The sequence below is a fragment of the Saccopteryx leptura genome, chromosome 11 (assembly GCF_036850995.1).
Source record: "Saccopteryx leptura isolate mSacLep1 chromosome 11, mSacLep1_pri_phased_curated, whole genome shotgun sequence".
Lineage (NCBI taxonomy): Eukaryota > Metazoa > Chordata > Mammalia > Chiroptera > Emballonuridae > Saccopteryx > Saccopteryx leptura.
In genome coordinates, this window is record NC_089513.1 from 79920773 (window position 1) to 79927329 (window position 6557).

Below are 6557 nucleotides of genomic sequence, written 5' to 3' on the forward strand. Positions count from 1 at the left end.
TTCATTTCTTTCCATCGCTCCTAAACCTGGACTTACATATTCCATCGTAAAACCTGTTTTACCACCTTGTTTTGTTACTTCATATTGTGTCCTTTGGTTCAAAGCAACTGCAATTGAAAGGAAAGATTGAGTAACCACCTTTAATGTAATATTTAACAAAATTTAATATAATATTTTATATGTAGGGACTAAGTACCGGTAAATATTACAAATCACCAGAAATTCCTGTTCCAGCATATGTCTACATGAAAATATGTACAATATTAAAGATGTGAGATAATAGCTTGTCCAGGTGCTGGCGCAGTGCATGGAGCGTCGGTGGGACTGCAACAAAGAAGACCTAGGTTTGAAACCACAAGGTTGCCAGCATGAGCGAGGGATCACCAGCTTGAGGGTGGGGATGCTGGTTTGAGCATGGGATTATGGACATGACCCCATGGTCCCTGGCTTGAAGACCAAGGTCGCTAGCTTGAGCAAGGGGTCACTTGCTCTGCTGTCACACCCCTCTCCCCATCAGGGCACATGTGAGAAAGCAGTCAATGAATAATTAGGGAGTAACAAGGAAGAATTGATACTTCTCATCTCTCTCCCTTCCTGTCTGTCCCTATCTATCCCTTTCTCTGTCTCTCTATGTCACACACACAAAAAAGATGTCAGATTTAGATTCTGGAAGTGGAAATTGTGAAATAGGACAAGGGTCTCAAGGTCTTAGTGGTTCTTATTAAATGCTATTCTTTTTAAATGTTAAAATGTAGCACAGTATTTTGTAGAGTCAGCTCCATCTTGATGAACTTGACCAAGTTTAGTTCACTGCAAAGAAGAAAACAAGTTTAATGAACTAAATCCGGATAAGTTTAGTCAACTGCAAAGAAGAAATCAATATATAATTAACCAAATAGTTTATATAAACCAAGACTAAGCCTTTCTTCTGGGAGACAGTGCTTTGAAAATTATCCCCCTGCTTCCTTTACTACTCACAATTAAAAATAAAACAACTTTTTCTTCCAAGAAGACTAATGTGCCTTTGGCTCAGACACTCCAAATAGTGAACCCATTGTGTTAGGTTACAAAAGAGGTTATACTGGTAAATTCAGTGATGAATGAGAAAGGAGGCATCTTCTTTTGGACTAAGGATTACCCCGTGGTTTCATTGAATAACATTTGTTCAACATTTGAAAACCATGTCTACTACTGATCATGTCCTCTGGGAATTAACAGCTTAATAAGATTAGTAATGGATGAATTAGCAAGCATAAAAAAAAACTTTAGATCTGCCATCCCTCAGTGTGACTTTGGGTCTAAGAATTGCAACAAATTATTGAAACTGCACAAATACCTAAAGCACCTTCATCATTTTAATATAGTTTGGTAAAAAGATACAAATAAGAACGTGTCACTCTGCTCTGACTATATGTGCAATGAGCCCCTTTCCATCTGAAACTCATCTAAGTGTGTGAAACCACCCAGAAAATAGCAGTGGAGTCTTGATTGCCTGGTCACTGGAACTCCCTTCATTATAGATTGGTGTCCTGATTTGTAAATCAGCAGCATGTAAGTGTAATTTCTGTGATTCTGTTCTCTAACGTGATCACTCAGCTTGAAGCCCCTGTGTGCATGTAAATCTGCAGTCCAGATCACAGGAGATCAGCCCCCTGACTCTCGCTCCCAATCTTCTGGCCACATAGTGAAGGCCACAAAGCAGAGAAACAACTTAACTCTTTACCAAATCCCTGTAACTTGTGTGGGAAAAGTTATCCAAAATTTAATCACAAGGTAAAAGTATTTCTTCATGCCCTTTCAAGCTGTATAAGAAAATTGTCTAAGTCTACTTTTCGGTCACCTGACGGTCTAAGGTAGGGGTTCCCAAACTTTTTACACAGGAGGCCAGTTCACTGTCCCTCAGACCGTTGGAGGGCCGGACTATAAAAAAAAACTATGAACAAATCCCTATGCACACTGCACATATCTTATTTTAAAGTAAAAAAAATAAAACGGGAACAAATACAATATTTAAAATAAAGAACAAGTAAATTTAAAGCAACAAGCTGACCAGTATTTCAATGGGAACTATGGGCCTGCTTTTGGCTAATGAGATGGTCAATGTCCGGTTCCATATTTGTCACTGCTAGCCCTAACAAGTGATATGATGTGCTTCCGGAGCCATGACGCGTGCATCCCGCGTCACCGGAAGTAGTACTGTACGTGAGCGATGCTGTGCTTTGTGGTGCCGCTGCATACAGTACTCCAGGAGCACAAGATGCATCACTGACCACCAATGAAAGAGGTGTGCCTTCCGGAAGATGGCAGGGGCCGGAAAATGGCCTCAGGGGGCCGCAGTTTGGGGATCCCTGGTCTAAGGCCACCCTATAAAAAAAAAAAAAAGAATGTGAGTCACATATGTAATTTTAACTTTTCTAGAATCACATTGAAAAAAAGTAAAGAGAAATAGGTGAAATTAATTTCAATATTATATTTTATTCAACTTAATATATATATATCCAAACTACTATCAGTTCAACATGTAACAAATATCTTAAAACATAAGATAATCTATATTCCCTTTTTCAAATGGTAAGTCTTCAAAGTTCTGTCTGAATTTTACAGTCATAGGACATTTCAATTCAGACTAGCTACATTACAAGTGCTCGGTGGCCAAATGTAGCTAAAAGGTATCATACTGGACAGCACTTCTTTACCCAAGGTAAAAGTTTATATTTACTTTTTATTAGGCCCAGAGTATGTAAAAATTAGACTTTCACTTGTAGAAGATTGATACATTAAAAGGGTTTTGTCCAGTAAAGAGGTAAATGAATTTTTTCTGGTAGGTAAGATAACCCTGCAAGTTATCATCCTATGGCCTAATAGAATGAGAATAAATTTGACATCTGATTTTTCAGGCTTCTTGCATTTTTTTTTTTTTTTGTATTTTTCTGAAGCCAGAAATGGGGAGGCAGCAAACAGACTCCTGCATGCGCCCGACCAGGATCCACCCGGCATGCCCACCAGGGGGCGATGCTCTGCCCATCTGGGGCATTGCTCTGTTGCATCCAGAGCCATTCTAACACCTGAGGCAGAGGCCACAGAGCCATCCTCAGTGCCCGGGCCAACTTTGCTCCAATGGAGCCTAGGCTGCGGGAGGGGAAGAGAGAGACAGAGAGGAAGGAGAGGAGGAGGGGTGGAGAAGCAGATGGGCGCTTCTCCTGTGTGCCCTGGCCGGAAATCGAACCCGGGACTCCTGCACGCCAGGCCGACACTCTACCACTGGGCCAACTTTCCAAGGCCGCTTCTTGCTTGCTTTTTTTTTTTTTTTTTTTCTTTTCCCTGACTAAATACATATTTCATTCTCCTGCGTCCTGCTTGGAGCTAACTTTGTCTTCCTGTTCACTCTTTCACGAATGATGTAAACAATTCCATGACCCACACACAGGTGAGTTCGCTACATGCAGTGCTTGAACAAAACTCATGTTTGAACGTTTTGAGAACGGCACTTTGACACTTGGTTTGTCCTTATAGCTCCACAGTCAGAATCTATGGAAACTGCTCTAAATATTGGAAGACACAAAACTTTTTCACCATCAACTGGAAAACAACCCGAGAACTGAGGGATGTCCCGTCGGGTCTCAGGCTTTGAAATAAAATGGAATAAAAAAGAAAAAAAGAAAAGGAAAGAGATTTAATTAACAAGCCTGTGAACAACAAAAAAAAATCATTCAAATTAGCTCCAAAAGAAATTTCAGATTAAGGGCATGATCTTTCCATCCAAAGTTGATTGCCTCAAGGAGGACACAGTTACATATTGCAATGCAATAAATTGTGTATTCTCTCATGCAGACACATCCTGAATGCTATGGATTGGCTAATTTCATTTCTTTTTTCTTTGGGTCTGGAAAGCCAGTGAACAAAGTTGAAACATGCAGGGCAGAAGAATGTTAATTCCAAAAGGCTGTGATGGAGCTGGATTAAACGGGAGGCTCAAGCAGCAGACAGGACCAGACGGGGGCGAGAGAATTGACAGGCACCTGGAATAACGGATCCGGGCCGACGGCTGGTTTTTCCTTCCCTTCCTTCTTCTACCATGTCTGCTTTTGCAGGTAGCTAACCTGATATTAATAAACCTTATTACAGACCCCAACGGGGAGTAATTAAACCCCCCCGCCCGGTCACCAAGGAATGAGCCACATAACAGCAGCCACTGCACGGGCGTGCCAACAGGTGAGAACACGGCTGAGTTGATCGTGCAGAAAAGAGAGAAAACACAGCAGTTTAGGAGTGAGGACGCTTGTTCTCAATACCAATTCCTCCACTCGCGACGAGCTGGTCACCCTGCCAAGTCCTCAGCCTTCCCCTCTCCATTCCCTCTTCTGTGGATGAGAATAACCAACTGTCCCCCCTCCCCTGCTCCCCCCCCCCTCTGGAATCTAGTGTGGTTTAAATTAGGTCACGTGCAGATAGTTCCTGGGAATGAGCTGACTCACTGCAACCTCTTGGCTGAGATTTACTCCCGTTAGATCCCTGCATTATGGGTCCCTCTTGTTTGGAGGTGACCCCGAGACAGCTGGTAATCTCCTGAATTTGGAAGGCTGGGTGAGAGTAGAGCAAGTCCAACAAGTTGGTTCAGTTTTCCCGTTATGTGCACTTCCCCGGGCCATCTCTGAAAGAGCCCCTAGACGAGTGGTCGGCAAACTCATTAGTCAAACAGAACCAAATATCAACCGTACAACGACTGGAATTTGAAAGCCAAGTTTTTTTAACTTGAACTATATAGGTAGGTACATTCCTTATCGAGGTAGCGCCCGCACGTGGTATTTTGTGGAAGAGCCACACTCAAGGGGCCAAAGAGCCGCATGTGACTCGCGAGCCGGGGTTTGCCGACCAGGGCCTAGGCCCTACTAGGGCATATCCTAAGGAAACTCAGCAAGAATAGATGAAGCCAGACCATCAGGAAGGTGGAGGGAGAGGGTGTGGTAGGTCAGTCGGAACCCAGGACCATTACTCTCACTCGGAACCCTCACATCTGAACGTCTTCAGAGCTTACTCCTCGCCCAGCAGTCAGTGGGAAAGATTATGGTGACCCCCACGTAGCCATCTAGTCCCTGCCTCCTGCATCCCAGCTGCGTGCCTACTTTCAATGTCTGGCAAGTGAGACCGTCAAGAGGAAGGAACTGTGTGTTGCCAGCACCTAAGAGGAACCAAGGTACTCCAATCTCCTGTGCTTTTTACTACTGAACTCACCGAACCCTGCTTAACTTCAACAGAACTTCTCCTTGGGCTTGTTTACCTAAGGATTTGTAATTATGATTCAATCGACACATAGATTTCTTACACTTTTCGTGGTTCGTGGTGTTCGTACTTATAGCTACCTCTTTATTTTGGAAGATAATCCAAGAAAAATACAAAGGCAGCATAGAATATTCATCAAAGACTGGCTCAGAAACTGGAACACCTGGCTTCAAATTCCACTGTCCTATAGCAGCTATGTAACCTTGGACAGGTTAACTAACTACTCAATGTCTCAGTTTTCTCATCTATAACGTGTCAACAATAGTACCTGTTTCATAAGCTTTGAAGAGGATTAATGAGTTAGTATTTATATACGTCTTATAACAGACATAATGTAAGTACAACATTAGATATATATATGTATTATATATATGCTAGAATTGTTTTTAAAAATTGTATATAGATTCTTGGAACCACAATATGGCACAATTCTAAAACTTTTGGTTTAAGAGTGTCAATAATACCAACAAAGGTAATAGTTAACTGAACACTTCCTATGTACCAGACATTACAGGCACTATTTTCATTCCTTCTTTACCACTATCCTATAACTACCGTTCCAATCCTTACCACTTTTCCAGTAAGGAAATGGAGACTGAGAACTCAGATTTATCAGATAGCCCTGAGGACTAGTTACAATTCCTGTACTCTAAACACACACTAAAATATGAACTAGAATGTTAAAATATAGGACTTTTGTCTATAAAATGCATAAAATTAAAATACACCCCAACTCTTAAGTACTTGTGTGTATGCTAAGTTTTAGAACGCTTTTCCACCCCTGCGAATACCTCCTGGATGGACCCCACACCTTTCCCCAAGAAGCAAAGAATCCAAGGTGTTTATGATGGACGCTAGATGGCGCCCCAAAACCAACTGACACTTATTTTGAAGGCCGTGTTCAAATTTCTTAGCCTTCGTGTAATTAATTATTCAACTCTAGCTATACACATAACAGCTTTTTATCGTTTTCGGAGAACCAAAAATTATTATCCCCTACTTCACAAATGATCATTCCAAGCCCACTGGAATCCCCGAGACTGCAGTAAATTCGTAAGTTTAGCAAGAACATGGGAGTTCTTTTGGTTTAAGAGATCTAGAAAAATCAGGAGGATGATTCATCCACTCATTCCACAATGAATTAACCAGCATGGTTCTGGGCTCAAGAAATAAGAGAGAATAGGACAAGCTCTACCTGTATGCTGAGGGTTTGTAAGATGGAGGCGTAGAAGAAAGTAACAGCAGCTGTGAATCAGGTCAGAGCAGACGTGAACAGG